The 19932-nt window shown below is 40.3% G+C and overlaps 1 long non-coding RNA gene across 1 annotated transcript in view; it reads right to left on the bottom strand.

Moving 5' to 3' along the window:
* The window catches only part of LOC134472071 (uncharacterized), a 59239-nt gene extending 43379 nt beyond the window's left edge, over positions 1-15860 (bottom strand). Inside the window, exon 1 of the long non-coding RNA XR_010041892.1 lies at positions 15532-15860. This is a non-coding gene — a long non-coding RNA (uncharacterized LOC134472071). The remainder of the gene's footprint in view (positions 1-15531) is intronic.
* Between the last annotated feature and the right edge of the window lie 4072 nt (positions 15861-19932).

Raw genomic sequence — 19932 nt, 5'->3', positions numbered from 1 at the left:
GGGAGATCAGACATCCAACTTCAGTCGATCTTGAGATTTGATTTCTGCCATCCCAGCCCTCCCCCGCTCAGCCCACAACCCTCCCTCACCCTTCCATGGCAAATCTGAAAGACCTGAGTTTCCAGTGGCAGTTCTAAGACAGAAAGGAGCCTCCAGGCCTGCCTCAAATGGAGGCGAGTAAGAAACGAATGTGGACGAGTTAACCACTGCAATCTCACAATGTATACTTTTTATTGCAGCATGACCCGTTTCATCGTAACTAAATTCATACCCTTGGCTACTCTCTGTGACAGTGGCTACCTCTGAATACCAGTTCATAAATTCCTTTTGTATCTCTTGCAGCACCAACAATAATGCTAAATTTATAGCAGCCGTTGCCCTCAAAAATATTTTCGCACTGATGTGGTTTATAGGAGTGATGAAAATCCCAGGCTGAAAGAGAAAGAGATGGAAAACCCCACTACACTGGGAGATTGAAGCAACTCCAAGAAAATCACGTAAGTCATTTTGACTTCAATTTCCTACTCCTACCTTCTGTCCCTAATATTTTTTCTCAACTTGCTGCCATTATTTTCCTAAACCTCCAGAACATTTAGTTTCAATTTTAGCAAACAAAATGTAAAACAAAACATGTAAAGAACAGGCTAATGATTATTTATAAATAAATTGTTGCTGTCAAATGAGACCAATGCTCAGAGTTGAGCTCATGGAGGAAAAATTAGATACATTCCTAAATAAGCAAAGTTAGCTCAAGGCCACTGCCAAACTAGCAGCTCTGAGGAACACATGGCCTGAGACACGAAAACGGGAAATTGAAGTGGGAGGCTTGTATTAGGGAAGTGGAAGCCATGACGACAAAGACAGCCTCCCAAATCTGAAATGCTCCAAGATAGCTTCCCAAATTCTGAAATGCTCCAACTTATTGTTTTGCAAACTATCATCTTAGTGTTGTATTTTCTTTTTGATACTTGTGCATGAGGCAGAGATATCAGTGATTCTTGGTGTATATTTTCTCCCTTTTCTTCAGTGATGTGACCATCAGTACTTAGCTGAGCATATGGCTGCACTAAATATAGAGTGTGTTTCTAAGTCTTATATGCAGCTGTTAGTAACCAAGTAATTATGTTCAGGTTCATGGGACACAAGAGAAGGGATAGCGATCCAAGATAGGTCCTTAGGTTTGGGGATCGGTAGAGGCAAAGCAGTCCTTTTCCTTTTATTTAGATACGGTAGATTTGATGGTTTCTATGCCACCTTAGACCATGAGGATGAGGACTGGCTGGATGAGGACCAGAGACAGGAACTGCAAGCACTTGTACCCAGTAATCTTAGAGCCCTGAAGAAAACTATCAGACACTTTAAACTCACACATTTTGTGAGAGTCATGTATACTCTGTACCTTTTGATTACATTAAAACTGCCATAACTTGAGACTGTTAAAGTCAGTGGCAATTTGGTTCTAATACAGAGCACAGGTTTAATGGTTTGGTTAAATGCCTTTTTATGATGTAAAGTGCACACACTTGGTTCATAATGCTGGCCCAGGCAACTGATGTAAAATATGTCAAGTGAATTTTTTTTAAAAAAATGGTCAAGTGTTGGAAATTTTGTGTTGAGAATCTTTCCTCTGAATATTTGCAACTGGGAAGGTATAAATACATGTTGGACTCATAATCTTTTATAGAAGTGTACACTTTAAGACCCTATCAAAATAAAAAAAAAAAGAAATAGCACAAAAGCCTTCAAGACCACTGTAATGTGACAGGAAGCACATGCTTTATCAAAGAATAAATGTGTGCATCTCAGCCTAGTTTTCCCCTTCAAGCCAGACTCAGATGAGTTAAATAAATAATTTAATTCAATAATCATTTCTTAGATGGCTACTTGTGTTGGCTCTGTGCAAACCTCTGTGGACACGAAAGTCAATGAGACCTGACCTGGGCAGCAAGAAACACAGTCCAAGGACAGCCACAGGACTTGACAAAAATCAGATGGTGCACAGGAATTATTTTTGTCCCAAGGTCACATTATGACCCAGATCCTGTGGAGGCACAGAAGGAAACAGCTAATCACATTTGGGATGAGAGGAGACATCTAAGTCTTACGGGATGAACGGAATTTCTTGAGGCATAGGGCAGTGCTGGTAAACCTATGGAATGCATGTTATTTGTTTTTCTGTTGAACCAAAAGACGTTAATGTATGAGGTGTATTTTCTAAATTAAAACCTGTATACTCAGGTTTAATTGCAGTGTTGGCACTGTGTGATAAATAAATGGGTTTGGGGCTGGGGATTTAGCTCAGCAGCATAAGCACCTGCCTTGCAAGCAGGCGGTTGTGAGTTCAATGCCCGGTACCGGTAAAAAAAAAAAAAAAAAAAAAAAAATGGGTTTGGGGATGCAGTTTTGGCATCATTCTGAAAGGTTCACCATCACTACCATACAGGGTGGAAGAGACGTTCCAGAGCGAGAGTAGCAAGTGCAAAGCACAAGTGGGTTAAATGTGCTTCTCTTCTGTAAACGATCATGGCTGAGACATGAATGTGAGATCTCAGCCAATATTTGTGGCAGCCATGTTTTGGTCCTTGAACATAGGATGTCGGCAGCACATGATAGCACACACCACCCACACTGACACGGAGACAGTTTATTTGTGAGCTCTTGAAATGTTAGAAAACACAGTTTTCTGTTTGCAGCTAGTGATTGGGTAGAACATATTGCTTATGAATCTCTAAAAGCTCTTTACTGTGATCCAGATAAAGTCCAACACACAGTAAGCCCTTCAAGCGCATCCTCAACTTGACACTAATATGCATTTCCAGGCTCATCTTTCATCATACTCTTCATGCTCCAATTGAAGCTGTAGTGCCAGATGTAGTAGCTTCCAAAACAGACTCACATGGCTTCAGGTCCAAGATATGCGGATATTACGTTGGTGACTGCTTTCTTTCCCACCCTTGTTAGACTGAAAGCTCAGAAGTAATCTTGTCCATATAGGGCAGATGAGAATATATATATTTACAATGTTGCCCCTGAACTGTATAAACTCTCCTGATATCTGCCATAACATATCTAAAGAGGTATATTATGAACCACCTAGACATATCACACTAACCCCCACACTAATTCCAGTGACATTATCAAATGATGACTCTATGTTATCATTGTGTTAACTATGAAGTAAGAAATGGCTAATACATTGCAAGCCTTTGTATATGTCATAAAAGTAAGAAGAAAAAAATCTGAAGATTCAGGAGAATACTACATCAGTGAAATGCAGCTAGTGAGTGGTGCATGAACATTCCACCAAATTAAAAGCCAAATCATTGTGATAGTCACTTCTCAATACCAAGAAGGTAACACCATTACCACTCTGATCCACCACCTTTCAGAGTACAGGATGCTGTCTCACTCATTTACTAAGTGCTCTGGAAAGTGTAAGATTTGAACCAGGCCTAGAGCAAGGAAGGGCTCTGCATAAATCCAAACAGAAGGGTAAATGTCTCTGCTATGTAGGCCATTTGACCCAGCAGACAGTGCGGCACTTAGACGAATGTGACCTGGGAAAAGTCATGTGGAATTTAAGCAAAACCCAATAGGGGAATCTCCATGTAGACCTTAGAGTTCTAGACTGAGATCTCACTTTCTGTAGGAAAGAATTCTACAACATTTGAGAACCACCTTTTGGTATACTACTTGTCTCTAGTACCTACATGTGTGTGGGAAAGGGTCTTTATGACCAGGCAATGGAGGAAAAAATCCCAGAGTTTTATTCAGCTATGGATTGGCTCAGCATGTGGATATGAGTAAAATATGGACAGCTGGTGTGCCTTCTCAGGTGTGGCAAAGAGAAGTCTTCCCAATTGTTAGTCTTTGAAAAGGGTACCTGGTCTCCAATTTTGTGTGGACAGAGAAGTGGCCTGATATAAAACAAATGGACTTGTAGGTGGTGGTGAATGCTTTTGCTGGTTGGTCTGAGGTCTGGAAAAAGAAACATTAGAAAACTAAGGACAAGAGTATCTCAGAAGTGTGTAAATTACCTGTGGGAATGACTCACCCATGGGAAAGGCACTAGCCAACTAAACCAAGCCTGATGTTTGTGTGTCCACTTTGGTGTTAGCATGTGGACCCATGAACATAGTAGTCATGACAGTAAGATGGAAAATTGACATGTTAATAGGGATTCATACTCATCAAGGCTACAATCCAGCTATTGAGCTACTCAAGTGTCTACCAGCAAAAAATCTTCACAAAGTCTCTGATACAGATTATTCTCCAACTTGAAGACATATTTGTACTGGAATGGACAATAATTCATCTTGATTTGAATTAATATATATTCCATGTGTGAGTTTACCTATCTGCCCACAATATTTCTGGCAGTACCTCTACCAGTGTTTATATATCACAAGATGTCATATTACCTCTTGGGATGAAAGGACAGTGGATATAAGATCTAGGGCTCACTGGTCCTGTTACATAACACATCATTTAGAAGCTGCTGGTCTGATATAACAATGGAATCAAATCTTGAAGTCATAAGTAGTTCCAATTTGGAGATGACAGTGGAAAAATGAGGCCCTATTCTCTAGGATATACCCTAAACTAAAATGTTGAATAAAAGATCTAGAAACCAACAGGTAGAAATAGTAGTGGGCTTATCATTATTCTCTGGAACACTTGCGAATCTCTCTGCCATCATAAGTATCTTATGAGCTATGTATGGGTCTAGGGCTTTTAGATATAGAAAGAAAACATCTCCATCAGAGGACCAGTAAGAGTAACTTTAAATTTTATACTATGACAGTCAACCTGCTGTTTCAGTTTTCTTGCTCCAAGAGATCAGACTACAAGAAAAGGAGTCAACACAGTAGAAGAGGTAATGGAGGTAACTGATAATAATCGCCCAGAGGTAGAAGCACTGTTGTTACCACGGGGCAGGAAAGAAGCATGTAGCCATCAAATAAGTGATTCTCTGCCATATCTCTTTTCTGCTTCTTTTCTCGGCTTTGAAGGTAAATGGAGAAAACCAGCCACTAAATTATAAGAACATGATGATCATGCATATAGTCAACTGCTTTTCAACAGAGGTGCCAATAGAGGACATGGCAATTTTTTTTTCAAAAACTGCTGAAACAACAGGAGGTCTATATGGATAAAATGCAAAAGTAATAACCCCACACTGCTGGGGTATTGTTAAAGGAGCACAGGAGCTTACTGAAAGAGTTTTCAGTGACCAATGTTGGAACAATTTTGAGCAACACAATTAAATCATATTGGATTATAATCTAAAGTATAAAATAAATGTTTATGAGTTTGTGCTGATATAAACAAATGGTTGGATAAATAAATAAGAAGGGAAGGAGTAATTCTCCTAGGGAGAATTCCAAATAAATCATGAAGATATTCCATCTAAAGGGAGGAAGTATAGCTCTAACTCCTTAATTATGGGTAACATAGTACCTTTCATGTAAAGAATGTAGTACAGAAAAACAGAGAAAAAGGGTAACTTTACATTGGAGAAATCTAATAAACTATTCTAGTCAAACGATAAAGATAATAGGTGGGTGGGGTCCTGGAATAGAAAAAGACAGCAGTAAAATCAAGGTTAACTGAATAAGCTATCAACTTTAGGTAATAATAATTTGTCAATAGTGGTTCACTAAGTGTAACAATGCACAAGACTTACAAGGAAGCTGATCATCTTCTGTATTCTGTATGATCATCTTCTGTATTCTCCACTCAAACTTTTCTATACATCTAAAAGTGCTCTAAAACATGAAGTCTGTTAACAAAAAATCAGAGGTCTTCTCTTACTTTACATTATATACAAAAATTAATTCAAAATGAAACATAGAATTAATTATAAAACTAAAATTTAAAACTCTTAGAAAAAAATAGTAGAAAATCTTCATGACCGAGATTTAGGCAAAGATTTCTTTAGGGTGCAAAAAAAGCACAGATCATAAAAAAAAATCAGAATCATCCCTTTATCCAAATTAAAAACTTATTTTCAAAAGGTATTAAGAAAATGAAGAGTGACAAACCAATGCTCTGAGAAAATGCTCTCAATATATATAATTAACGAAGTCTTTGCATCTGAAATATATTAGGAACTTTTACAACTCAATGAAAAGGAAAAAGCCCACTGTAATTCAGAGGGAGAAAACTCATCTTTTTAATGAATGGAAAGTAATTTATTGATTTCTTATAAACATGCCTTTATTATATGACCCAGCAAATTCCACTTTTTGGGTTATCACATAAAAAAATGAAAATGTACATCTGTACAACCACTTCTAAACACCTCTTCATAACAGCCTTGTCCATAGTAGCCAATAATACAAATGCCCATCCCCTCGAGGTCTGGAGTTCATGTATTGTAATCCCAGGAAAAGTAATTGAAATCCTTGAGAGTAAATTCCAACCTACCACTTCCGATGTAACCCACAGCAGGAAAAAAGAGACAGATATATCTGCAGTTGTGGGGAGTCCAAGAGTCCTAACTCCAATCAGAGCAAAGGCCACAACCCAGGGCCAAACCTGGGTTTTAATAATCCATGAAGAGGGGAGTGGCTCAAGATTGAGTGACTGTGAGAAGGGCGGGAACTACATTAATTCTGTGAGCTGGGCTAGGTAGGAGGCGCAATTACACCTCTGAAATATGCAGAGGGAGGTATGCAGAAAAAGTACTGGATTCAGTAAATGTGGCCTCCAAGTCTGAAGAAATCTGCATAATCGTAGTTTAAAAAACTAGTGTTTTGGGTTGGCTGCCTCATCTCCCCTGAGTATCATTGCTTCTTTTTCCTGCACCTCTGCTAGACCTATTTGGTTTGCTGGTAGCCAGCCCAAGGGATTGAGCACTTCCCTTGTACCAGCTCTGTACAATCAGTAAATGGGATAGGGAAAGGTGAATTAAAATGAAGGCAAAGTTTCTCCTTTCGGGGGAGCTGTCTTGGTGGCCCTCCACAGTCAAAGATGCACAACCTAAATGTCCATCTGCAGGTGGGTGGATAAACAGATTGTGGTTTATCTATATGAAAGACTACTGCTTACCAATTAAAAGGAAAAAGTGGATCCATGCAGCAACATGAAGATATCTTAAAAACATGGCAATAGTTACTGAATGAAAGAAATCAGAAATGAAACACATACATGATTCCTTGCATATGCAAATCTAGAAAATACAGTTGAATTTGTGGTGACAGAAATGGACTGTTGACTTCCTGGGATGAGAGATTGGGACAATTAACTGAAATGGGCCACAGGGAACACATTTAGGTAACTTATGGATGTCACTAGCCAAAATCTAATAAACACCTAAATTGTACTTCAATAAAAACTTTAAAAGAAAATTGGTCAATGCAGTTCATAATCCTATTGCAACATCTAATTGTCCATTTCCTTAATGACCCTGTATTGCCAAGTATTATTGCAATTTTTTTTTTTTGCCATTCTGGTGGGTGAAAAGCATCATTTCTGACTTTTGAGATAATCTAGGCTGATTGTGCAATAGGTAACTATAAAGGAAGACCTAACTGCAGAGTTGCATACTGAAAGGCATTGCCTGTGAGCCTATGGCTAATGAGAAAGATATTTATCCTTCATGTTGCCTTTCTAAACGCAGATCCTAATATCCCTATTTTCTTTAATAATTTCAGTATTACAGGTTCATCCTCATTTTGTGAACAGTGTTGTCTTTTACTGTTTGTCCTATGCTCATATACTTTAAAGCTGAACTCAGGCGCACTATAGCCCAAGCACATTCCAGCCTCATCTCCTCCTCGCCCCTATTTTTGGATGTGAACAATTGCTGTTTCCCCAGTCTTAGGAAGTTTTATAACAATTCAGTTTTGGGACAGCCCCATGTCTCTCTCAACCAGACGGTCACCCTGATACCCCTACATGACTTGTTAAGGCCATGACTGATCTTAGGAATCATGTAATCCAATCTCCATGTACCATAGGGAAGAAAACTCTTCACATTCACACAGCTAGTAGTGGTGGAGTTAGGACTCCCACCTCTTGCCCTAGACTCTTTCTACTACATTCCACTGTCTCATGCTACTATCTAGCAAAATGACTGCCAGTTGAAGTACCCAGTTGCAGTTTTTCATGTGGCAAAGCTATTGAGAAATACCAAAAATGCATCATATGCTGAGCTTATCCACAACTTTGCCTGAAGAACAAAGAATGTGCTTGTAATTTAAAGATTTAATGCACAATGAGACAATGTACTGGAAGGCTCCTCTGTGACAGCTGTAAGGAGGGCAAAAACATGTGTTTGTGTAGAAGCATAGCATGTTTACTTAGAGCAGACCTAGATTCTGACTTTATCCTGGCATCATTTTTAAACAGTGCTTTTGTTTATTCTGAAAAATATCCTCATTTTAAAGATAATTGTATTATCACAGTCATTACAAAGAATTTCTAGCTAATAAGCAGCGTTGTTCCAAATGCTTATTTTGTATTACCAGAAATAAATGAGGAGTGTTTGAAGGAACAGACTGTAATCAACTTCTAACTCATACTAGGTTACGAAAAAATAGTACAGTTTCTCTTTTACTGTGTTGGGGGTAAAACCTTACCTCAGTTGACTTACTTGTTCAGTTTGCTCAAACGTTACTTCAAAAACATTGCTTTAAAACATTTCCAAGATTTTAAATATCGGTTCATCTGCTTTCCATAAGTAAATTATAGCCTCATCTTGGAAGGAAATGTTTTGACAGAATGTGATATTAAAGCTCATCAACCGAACTTAACTTGTGTACACAGTGAAGAATTTGGAATCCTTCTACACATTCACACCCGAGTTTGACAGTACACATGCGTAGCGCATGCGAATTTTTGAAATCTCCTTGTGTTATAATGTTTGGCCAAGTATGGGCTAAAAATAAGGACAGCTTTCCAGATGTCATATGATGCCAGTTCTGTGGAGTAGTAGATTTCTCGGTGTGTGCCTTCAGAGCTCCTAAGACAAGAAAGTGGGGTGTTCTTTTTTCTGAACTCTCTTTTTCCAACCATAGTTCTTTTAGCCAGAAGTTGCTACAGAGATATCTTCCCAACAAAGGACACTTTCATTCAGCATGGACGAGAGTGGGAAAAGGCAGCCTGAGAGTTTCCAGTGGCTGCTGTAACCAATACCACAGTCTGGGTGAGTTAAACAACAGAACTTTATTTCCTGGCAGTTAGCTCTGCAAGGGAATCCAAGATGGAGGTAGTGGAGGAGCTGGTTTCATTCTGAACCCTCTCCATTGTTTGCAGATGGGCATATCCTTCTGTGTCTTCATCTGGGTTCCCCTGCATGTGTCTGTGTTCAAATTTCCTGATCTTGTAAGGACACCAGTCACAGTATTAGGGAATCTCTGATGACCTCATTTTAACTAAGGCCCAGTGTCTAAACACAGTCCTATTCTGAAATACTTAGGGAGGGGCATCAGGCATAAGCAGGATTTTTTTTTTCATTTATCAGTATTAAAAAGTGTTGTACAAAAAAGTGTTGTATATTTCTACCTTCTATACTTTTCACTTGCCACACTGAGGGAGGAGGGCTGTGGTCAGACAAAAGAGAAATTAATGTATCAACTGGCCCATGGGACAGATGACAACCAGAAAACACAGTCAATTGAACTTGTCCCTGAGAGGACCCCAGTATACACTGATGCTCAGTCTTGGAGGAAAAAATGCTCCTATATTTGTTAACTCAGTTCTGCTCATTCTCCAAAGGAAACACAAGTACACCTCCTCTTGTAGACACCTAGTCTCATTCCTGGTCTCGGCAGTGTCCTGCCAGAGCCACAGAAGAAAGGCTGTCCCAGCATGCTTCATTCCAGGCTTGTCTTCTTTATAGTTCTTCTCATTCTGTGTAACTCTGGTTGTCTTCCCACCTAACCAAGTCTTCTCTTCTATAGCCTGAGCGTGGGTGTAGTTCTGACACACAGTAGACAGCAAACGAATGAGTGCATAGCTAATTTTCCCTTCTAGTGTTGTTTCTCCACTAAGACTACTGGCCACCCAACCACCTAGGGGAAATACAGGAACGGACAAGTGTTCAGTCACTGCAGTCTACATCCAACACATGCTCATGTGCGGAGTTAGTATAACTGGAAAATGTCAATATTCTGTTGTGCAACATTACTTGAGAGTGTCACAGGCACCATCACTCAGATGGAGATGACAAATCAATTCATCATGTGGTTTGCTTTTCATGACCATTAGGTATGGCATAAAAATGTATTCTGAACACTGCAGCTCAGACTCTGGTCAGATTGCCTGAATGTGAGCCCCGAATCTGTTATTATCTGGTGGCTTCCAGAAAGTTACCTGGCCTGTCTGTGTTTAGGTTTCTTCATTGCTATAACAGAGATAATAGCAACAACAACAATAGCACACACAAGCTTCAAAGGCCAGTTAGGAGGAGGGAAAAAGTCAGCATAAAAAACTCAGGTTAGTACCTGGAATATAGTAAATGCGACATATGGGTATGCTACTATTGCATTATCATCTTCCTGTTATTATTAATGAAAAGGGAAGCCTTTAGCTTGGTCACACCCTGTCATTATAATCCCAGTCTGCCAGGGCTTCTCATCACTCCCTGTCTGCTTTCCGTCTGTGGACCAAGACACTCCCTGCCTGGCTCAGCCCCACTGTAACCCAGCACTGGAACTGTAAACAGTAGACTAGCTCTCCAGGTCACATACTCCGTGGGCAACAGTGCATCTTTCCTTCTTGGCTCTTATGTGTCCTGGAGGGTTTGAGGTAAAAATAATACAGTCACAGCCACCAGCTGCAGGAACCACCAGGAGAAGGAAGAGGGAGAGGCCTGGCAGTTTGCCACCCTGAGGCAGAAGCGGGGAGTGGGGGAGGGGAGGGAAGGCAGCAGATCCCACAGGAGCTGAGGGACAGGCTGGCCTGGTTGAGAGCTTTCCAGTGAGTCCCCCACATGAAAACAAGCCAGTCACCCCACCTCCCCAACGCCAGCTGCTTCCGCTTCCTTAGCACATCTCCGCTCACCTGGACTGTCTACCAATTCACATCCAGCACTTTTCAAATAGAGGAAAACCTGAGTTTGTCCACATCACCCAGAGAGCAGAGATAAGGGGGAATCCAGCTACAAACAGTACGAAACTGTCCCGAGAATGCAAGCTCCACCAGAACAACACATTTCCCTTCACTTTTATGGCTTCCTGAGTGGCTGGGGGAGCCCAGCTCTTGTGTGCAGTCGTCACATCAGCCTAAGGAAGTGCTGGATGTAAACTGACTTTTAGACTGAACTGCTCAACCAAGACACAAGAAGAAGTGAATTTGTAAACAGCAGCCCATGTGACACCAGGAAAAATATCACAAGGGAAAGCCTGACTCACAGTAAGAGGAGAGATTTTCAGGTTTGAATGCAGCTCTGCCACCTGAGAGCTATTGACCTGGGTAAATTATTTGTCCCTCTCTGTGCCATAGTTTTGTCATCTGTCAAGTGGAGAGAATAGTGTGTACCTGTTAGGCTTGTGATGAGATTGGATGAATTAATATAAGGCACTTAGTGTAGTTCTGTTATTTACTAGGTACCACATAAGTGTTTGCTAGTTTCATTTTATGTGCACGTAAGGCTTTAAAAAGTGGACTTTACTATTCCCCTTTAAAATCTGTGACATAGGGTGTGACAGAGGGTGTACCATGGCCTACCATTTAATATGTTTACCCCTACCATCCTTGGTGTACTTCCAGCCAGCATGCATGACTATACAGTTGCTTCACCCTCAAACCTTCCAAATAATTGACGGCATACTAAATATTAGAAAAGTCCACATGCCAAAAGATGTGGAATTTTTACAGATAACATCTTCAATACAGGTGGATTGAGAAGCCCATCCTTTTAAAAAAAATTTAATCGATATTTTAATCTTTGAAATTCTTCTATTTAAAACTTTTATTATAGGCTGATAAATTAGAGTTGTATAAAACTGTAGACTGCAAAGTGATGTCATATTCTTAATACAATGCGAAATAATTAAATCAAGTTAACATATTTTGAGATGAGAACATTCAAAATTACTCTCAGCAATATTGAAATATACAAAACTTCATTAATAGTAATTAATAGTAATGGTAATGGACAAATTGATTAATACATTCTTGACATTTCTATCCTGGAGCTGTGGCCAAGAAAAAGAATGGATTGGGGAAGCAAATAAAAATAATACGTGTATGCAGTAATTTTAAAATCAGACAATACTATAAAAATAACAGTGTAACCAGACTATTAGGCTAGAATTAATATTTGAATGATAAAAATAAAATATAGCGATTATTACTGTAGAAAACAAGACACAGTTGGGTATAAGATCAATATACCCTATTTTCCCTGGGGTACCACTATATAGTCCACAGCCAGATGTGGCTAATAAACTGCCACCAAAGCCCCCCTTCAGAAGAAAAGGAAGCCCCTGATCTGACACCTTCATTAACTGCTAAGGCAGCAGTGTCTTAGGCTAATGTTTAGAGTTTTGGCTATTTAAATAAGGAAATGTAGCTAGAAATGTATTTTCTGTTTATTTCAGGAAAATAAATATTCTTTAGGGAGTTAGTCCAACTTACATAATGGACAGTATCTCAACATTTAACTTCTGTTTGATCTTTATATTCCTATATTTTCCCCCACAGGCATTTTGGAAGAATAGATACCCTGCTAGGAGCTTTAAGTATGAACTACATCATATTTCTGACAATTTTTGTGAATTTGATGCTTCTTTGAGAGCAGACGAAGAATGGCTCAGCTCTGGTTTTGCCTTAGACTTCGCTTATCAGGAATCAGCCTCTCAGACAAGTGTTCCTGGCAAATCGTATGCTTCCTAGTCCCAGATGAAAAGAGTCCAGTGGCAGTTAGCCTTAGTGAGGGAAAGGTTGCAGATGCAGCTCAGCCACCCTTGGGTCTGTTATAATCTCCATCATCCATTCGCCGTCACCAATGGTCAAGGCAGCTGTGCATGTGCCAGTGTGGTTCTTGGCACTGGGTCTGCGAAAGAACAGAGTGCGGCAAGGTCCTGTCCTCAGGGAGCCTGCATCCTAATCAGGGCAGCAGAAACTAGACACACACAAATATGAGATCTATCTTGGGAAGTGAGCAGAACTAAGAAGATGAGCTGGAGGAGATTTGGGAAAAGTTTTGGGGGGCATTCTAGATCTAAACCATGACAGTCAGAGTGAGTGTGTATGGATGAGCAGGCACTCTCTGGGTGTTTCTATGATCTTGTTGAATGAAAAGCCAGGCATCTAGCTAGAAGGAGAGGGGTGCTGCAGGATTCCAGGAGTGGGAAGGATGAGTGACAGGGATGTCAGAGAGCCAGGGAAATGAGAAGACTGTGAGGCAGGGTGGACCAGTGTGGTGGGTTTGTCTCCAGCTGCAAAAATAGTGCTGGCACTGGCTTAGAGAAGTGAGGAGCTGGCTTAACCAGGCGCAGGTTACAGATGACTTCAGCTTGGAGAGAGCTAGTGGGTATTTGAGACACAAAGAAGGGAATTACACTGCTCTAATGACAAGGTATGGGATCGCTGCAGGTACATAAGGAAGTGAGGAGGACATGGCAGGGGTAGGGAAGTGGCCTAGAAAAAGGGACAATGACAAAAAAGTGTCGCTCCTGATAAAAGTTCAAGACCTTTTGAGCTGGTGATCTGAGTTGGGGATGCCAAGGAGCGGTGATGAGATTGTGGGGAGCTTAGCACCATAGAGTGATGTCAGCTGCTGGAATTCAAGCTTAATAAATCAATCATGAAACAGGTTATAGATTTCCTCCCCTTCTCTTTGATCTCTTACTTTTTGTTTTGTTTGCTTGTGTTTTTTTCCCTCGCAAGAAAGAGGAAGGAAAGAATAAAGCAAAATATAAAAGTTTTCCTCAGCCTACCCTGCTTCTCATTGAGCAGGGAAACTGTGTGCCCCAGTGGTAGCCAGCAGCCCTCTCCTATATATGCAGCTTTCAGTTCATCCCCAAATCCCTCAGGTTTTATGTTCAGTCATATGATCCATTAGTTTCTAATTTCATTGATTTCACCCACGTTGCTTTTAGGGGAAGGTATTGCAGGCCTGTGCTTGTTCTCAACACAAACAGACTTGAATCAATTACTCGACAGACCTCCTCAGAACATGATGGCAAGTTCTGCACTCTCCTTGCTGCCACAATAGTCCAGGCTTCTGGAAGGAAATGCCTTTCCTCCTACAAGCAGGCTGGCTCTTCCGGGATGAATTCAGGTTAACTGCTGTTACTCAGTTCCCCAGCACTCAACTAGCTCCTTCCTGGAGTGTCGTACCAATGACAGACTAGAGCCCTCTCTCCTCAGCATCTTTCCTGGAAATTTGCTCCCCAGATTCCACACATGCAGCTATATGCATAGGTGCACATACACGCACATCTCCATAGGCAAGCTTCTACAGAGACACACACATACATGTGTATACAGACTCCCACGATCAGGGAATCAGTTTCTCATATAGAAGCATCAAGCAGGACATCTAAAACTTAGAGCACACATTTAGAAGTTGGGAGAAATGGACAAAATTCCCCCTTACTCCTGGTTTTCCTGCATGAGATATAATTATACCAGTAATCTTCGATTGCTATGAGGGAAGAAGAGTTTTAAATTTTTCTTTGAACCCTTATGCACACCAGCAAGATGGAAAGAAGGAAAAAGTGGCAGGAAGTTGTTTCCTGGATAAAAGCATCTGTAGGTCTGAAGGCTGAATGTTCCTTTTTTCACTGAGCAACTGGGAAACCACCAGCTGACTGTACCCCCTGCCTCAAGGGCCTCTGCAAGAGTGCTGGGCTTCTGAGCAAATGTTGAGGTTGCTCTGGTCCTTCTTTCCCTCCCAGCAAGCATGCAGTGGGAGTTACTGGCTACAGACTAGAAAGCTTATTCTTCTTTTGCATGCATACAACTTTGTAAACCTGGCTTTGACTGAAGATTTGCAACCAAGTAGCTGAAAAGAAACTAGTGATCATGGACCCATCTCCACATGACAAAGTGTCTGCTTTACTAATGGAAGGTTTTAAGATGATCAGGAAGTTTCTTCAGCAGCATTAAAGCAGAGTGATTGACACCATCACAAGTTAAGTTTTCTTCCCATGATATCACTGTAGCTCATAACAGACATTGGAAAAAAATTCACTTTTTTCTTAAACTAAAATCTCCCACTCTATCTTATGTGAAAATGCAGCATGAATGCTTCTTGATTGACTACACAGCCTAGGCTCATCTCTTCCTTCACATCAGTTGTAAATATTGCACCAAATGAATGTATTTTCCAATGTGTAGCCAGGTACCTGCAGAGTCCACTCTCAGTTACCCATGGTTCTTGTTAACCATGCTCTGCCAGGTGCCTGTCCACCCCCTCAACCTGCCCAAATTTTCCTTCCCATCTTCACAGTTTTTGGACATCTAATTGCACATCAGGTACCTCCACCTCCCAGGATTAACCATCTCTAGAATAAAGGTCATATGAAGGGATGGAGTTTGGAAGGACAGAGTGGGTTCAGGCGAGTTACTTACCACATTGGATAACTCCCATTATTTCTCTCCTTCCTTGCTGCAGATAATTGGAATGTGAACACATACTCTGAACATGTTGCCTCCAGTCTTGCTGAAATGGCCTAGAATATATCATGTCCAAATTATTTTCATGCTAAAACCTGACACGAAACATAAGCTGAGAGACGTGCAATACATGTCATGTTTTATGATAATGATCAAATAAAGCCATGCAAACTTGTCTGATGATTGCGGCATGGTCCACCCCAAGTGGTATGAATTCAAGGTAAGTTGACTCATTTATACAAAACAATTCCTCATTTCCCTTTGAGCAATTGTCAAGTGCTTGACAGAGAGCAAGTGACCTTCACATAGGAGGGGAATTTGGCCTGGGCTGTCACTATGGATTTGGCAGCATGAATTACTCCAAAGAATCCTGATTTCTTCTGCATGAACTGTTGACCCTGGCACCGGGGCCTGGAGAGTGGAGGGAAGGAAGGTGAACTCCCGCTGATTCGGGGCCCTCTGGCTGCCTTTCCACCTTGTCAGCAATCTCCACATCACTTTCCTCTCCTCCCTCTTCCGCCCCTCTGAAAGTCCAGTCCCTGGAAGCACTTTTCAGTTGCCAGGAATCATGAGTGTTAGGAAACAATCCAAAAAACTGAGTGGCTACTTTGCTTTTCCCAGCTCACATGGCATCGTGAGTTTAGCTCTGGGTCATAGGTGTGGAAACAGCCTGAAGCCAGGAAGGATTCCTGGGCCAAGAAGAGAAAATTTGGTGACTCCAGCACCAAGCAAGGTGTGGCCAGGAAGTTGGCCTTTCTTCTGGGCCTTTCTTAGTAAAGGCAGAGATGTTCTCCTAGGTTTCCAGAGCTTTCCTGTAGCCCCAGGTCTTGAAGCTCTGCTTTTTCACTTACTGGATCAAAGACACACAGGTCCCCAAACCAGGTCTTTTCAAGGGAATCATAATGAAACTAGGAGGAAAGAACCCAGAAATCAATATGCCTGTGCTTTCTGGATCACAGGAAGCATCTTTAGTACTCTGAGCTGGAGAAATGTCTTTATTCTTGATTTCAAAACATCATTAATGTTTCATGATGCAAGAAGTATTTCTGACTCTTCCATCAGAAAACCAGGCTACCAGGCCTCCCAAGATGCCCATTGTTCTTGTCAATGCTGAGCAAGAGTGGCTTTGTAGTTCATTAACTCTCTGATAGCGGAATCAGGTATCTATGTCAAGCAGTGAGGGACTCTGTGAGGTGAGCAAACATTCCTCATTTATATTTGGCAGAGCTTTCTGAAAGCAACAAGGTGCTGAAGCTTTCCTGATGGCTCTGCAGTGGGACATTTTCTCTTTAGCTGCCTCTGAGCCTCTCACCCTCCCAGAGCGCCTCCCGGTGCGATAGCTGCTTGGTGACTTCCTCTGCCAGCATCCTGACCTTGGTTATTCAAGGACACTCCCTGGATGGCCCACAAAGCGCCTTCTGTGCTTCCACATGCACTGTCACTGATAAGGTCAGTGTGTGGTGACAGTCCTCTCCACAGTTCATATCTTTGAGGCTTGCCCAGTGATTTGTGGGGGTGGCACCTGTCTGCACCGCCTGCCTTCTCTGTCTCTTCTCGGACACCTGGGCAGGTGGTAGTCTTGTTTTTCAGCGCCCACATTCCTGAGTGCTGTGTGTCAGGTGGGTGTGTTAACTATGTTTACTGTGATTAACCAAGAAGATGACCTATTTAAAAGTTGTCTACCTTTGTTTTAGTAGAAAGAAGTTGTGCAGATCTTAAGGAAACAAACATATCATGGCTTTTGAAAAACAAATCAGCAATAAAATATTTCATGGAATGTGTTGGGTCCAATACCCACTTAGCCAGTTTCTTATATTTTTACAGTAACATATATCCAGCAACCCTACCTGATGTTTAGAAAGAATAACTACATAGGAATTCATCAAACATCAGAAAAAAAAAACCCTGCAGGTTGCATATTTTACTCTAAAGCATGAAACTGAGTTAAGTTTTTAGAAATTAATATCAATGAACAGAGTAACTGAGAGGAATACATTGGCCTTCCCAGGAGAAAACTCATTTGCTGATGATGCCAGTGGTCAAGGTTCCATTTTACAAGCCTCAGAATCACAACCTCCTTTCCATAGCACTGAGTTACCAGCCTGCAGGATCAGTGGTGTTCGCAGCAACCCAAAGGTGTGTGTCTCCTTATTTTCCTTTTGTCTATAAGAACACAGTGCATTACCTGTGATTTCAAACTGAGGAATGCATGGCTCCAGAGACCATGTTCTTACTTTTAAGCAAAGCGTGTAAAACAAAATTTCTACTAATTCTATTTTTTTAACTTTAAAATTTTTCTTTTAATCAACAGGTAATAATTGTACATATTTATAAAGTACAATATCATATTTCAATACATGCATACAGTATGTACTGGTCAAATCAGGATCATCATCCACTACCTTATCATTTCTTTATGCTGGAAAACTTTTCTTCTAGTTCTTCATAAAATTACTATGATTTAGTTTTTGTGAACCATAGTAAACCTACAATGTGACAGAACACTAGAACTTTTCCTCCTGTCTAACTGTGCTTGGTTTTGTGTTATCTAAACTCCTTCTCTCCACCCCTGCCTATCCTTCTTGTCCTGTAGTAACTGCTCTTCTCAACTTTCAAATCACCTTTTAAAGTTTTACATATTTATGTGAACATGTGGTATTTGTCTTTCTGTATCTAGCTTATTTCATTTACTATCATGTCCCCTAAGTCTTCATTTTGCTGCAAATGGCAAGATTTCATTCCTTTTTATGGTTGAATAATATTCCATTGTGTACATACACCACATTTTTTAAACCACATTCTTTATCCCTCTACTAACAAACTCTTGGATGATTCCGTATCTTGACTATGGATCCCACTGCAATAAGCATAGCAATGCATATATCTTTTTAATAAGATAATTTAATTTTCTTTGAGACTTGCCGGTTTTCAAAAGTTGATTTAGTTCAGCTGTTATCTCCCATATCTTGGTTATGGCGGTAAGTACGGAAATATTAAAGTAAGAGGAGTCTGGGGGTAACACATCTGTAATCCCAGCACTACTGAAGGCTGAAGGAGAATCACTTGTTCAAGCCCTACCTTAGGAAATTCATGAGGCCATGTCTCAAAATAAAAACTAAAATAATAGATGGGGATGTAATGAAAGCCCTGAGTCCATGCAAAAGCCCTGGATTCAGTGTCCAATACCAAGAAGAAGAAGAAGAAGGAAAAAAAGACTACACAGCTGTCTCCTTCACTTGAGTAAGAAATACCTCCTTTACAGGGTCTATTGGAACAAATATTTTCAGAAATGTTTCGTAATTGAGCTTGAGATGTTCACTAGATGATTTTCATTTATTTTTTTCAGCCAACCAATTAACTATCAAAATAACACTCAAAGATTGTGCGTTCAGTGTCCATTCATGCATTTACCACTTGCTAGGATTTTTTTCTGAAGGAAAGGATGGAAGTGTATTGTCTCACACTCTGAAAAAATGGCATTTAGTCTCATGGAGTTATGTGAGCTTTAGATTGCAGGCAAGTATTGCCATATATTGGACTATGAAAAGAAGCAAACCAAACCTTATGCCAAGATATACTACATAAAGGTATGAAGTGTGATTTCTAAAAATCCAAATGTTTCATGCACTGTGGCAGTTGCTGGACAAGAATGCTGTAACTAGAGCTGGCTAGGCGAACAAACTTGCTTTACATTATAAGCTACCAGATAGATACCCACTGTACCCCCGAAGAAGTTCCCAGAAGAAATGAGTGAGCTGAAGTTGTATATTTATGGGCATCTTGGTGTTTTTACTCTTTCTGGAGCACCTGGTAATAGTTTCTGTGAAGACCACACAGGGCATGAAAAGATTATTGTATTTAAGCACTCATTAGGATGTTTCTAAAATGTACTTCTGTAGGTGAATAAAGGTGGCTATTGTTGATCTATCTTCACTGAAAAATATTAAAACTGATTTAGTAGGCTGGTTTGGAAAAGAGCCTAGTAAAATATGTTACAGATGAGGATTTGCTTTGAAAAGTTTCTCTGTCCAGAGAGGCACATGATGGGATACTTTCTTTCCTCATGTGGTATTTGTCAAGGCACTTGAAATCTGTTGTCAGACAAAATTTAGAATTAAAAAAATTCACATAAAATTAAATTGAATAACCTAGAATCCAATAATGTCCATGTTATCCAGTATCCAAAGTATTTGGTCTATTACAAATCTATCAGTAGTAATTATTTCTTGCAACAATTTTAAATGTATTACAGGTTTATGTGAAGAAATACTTATTTTCATAATAAAACTTTAGGTGTATTGATGGATGCGTAATCAGATGAAGAATCATTTTAGCAAAGTGTGAGTAGATTAGCCA

Source organism: Cavia porcellus, unplaced genomic scaffold (genome assembly GCF_034190915.1).
Source record: "Cavia porcellus strain 051 isolate PalLab524CR breed Dunkin Hartley unplaced genomic scaffold, mCavPor4.1 scaffold_22, whole genome shotgun sequence".
NCBI lineage: Eukaryota > Metazoa > Chordata > Mammalia > Rodentia > Caviidae > Cavia > Cavia porcellus.
Note: the sequence above shows the minus strand (reverse complement) of the source record. Positions and strands in the feature narration are given on the sequence as shown.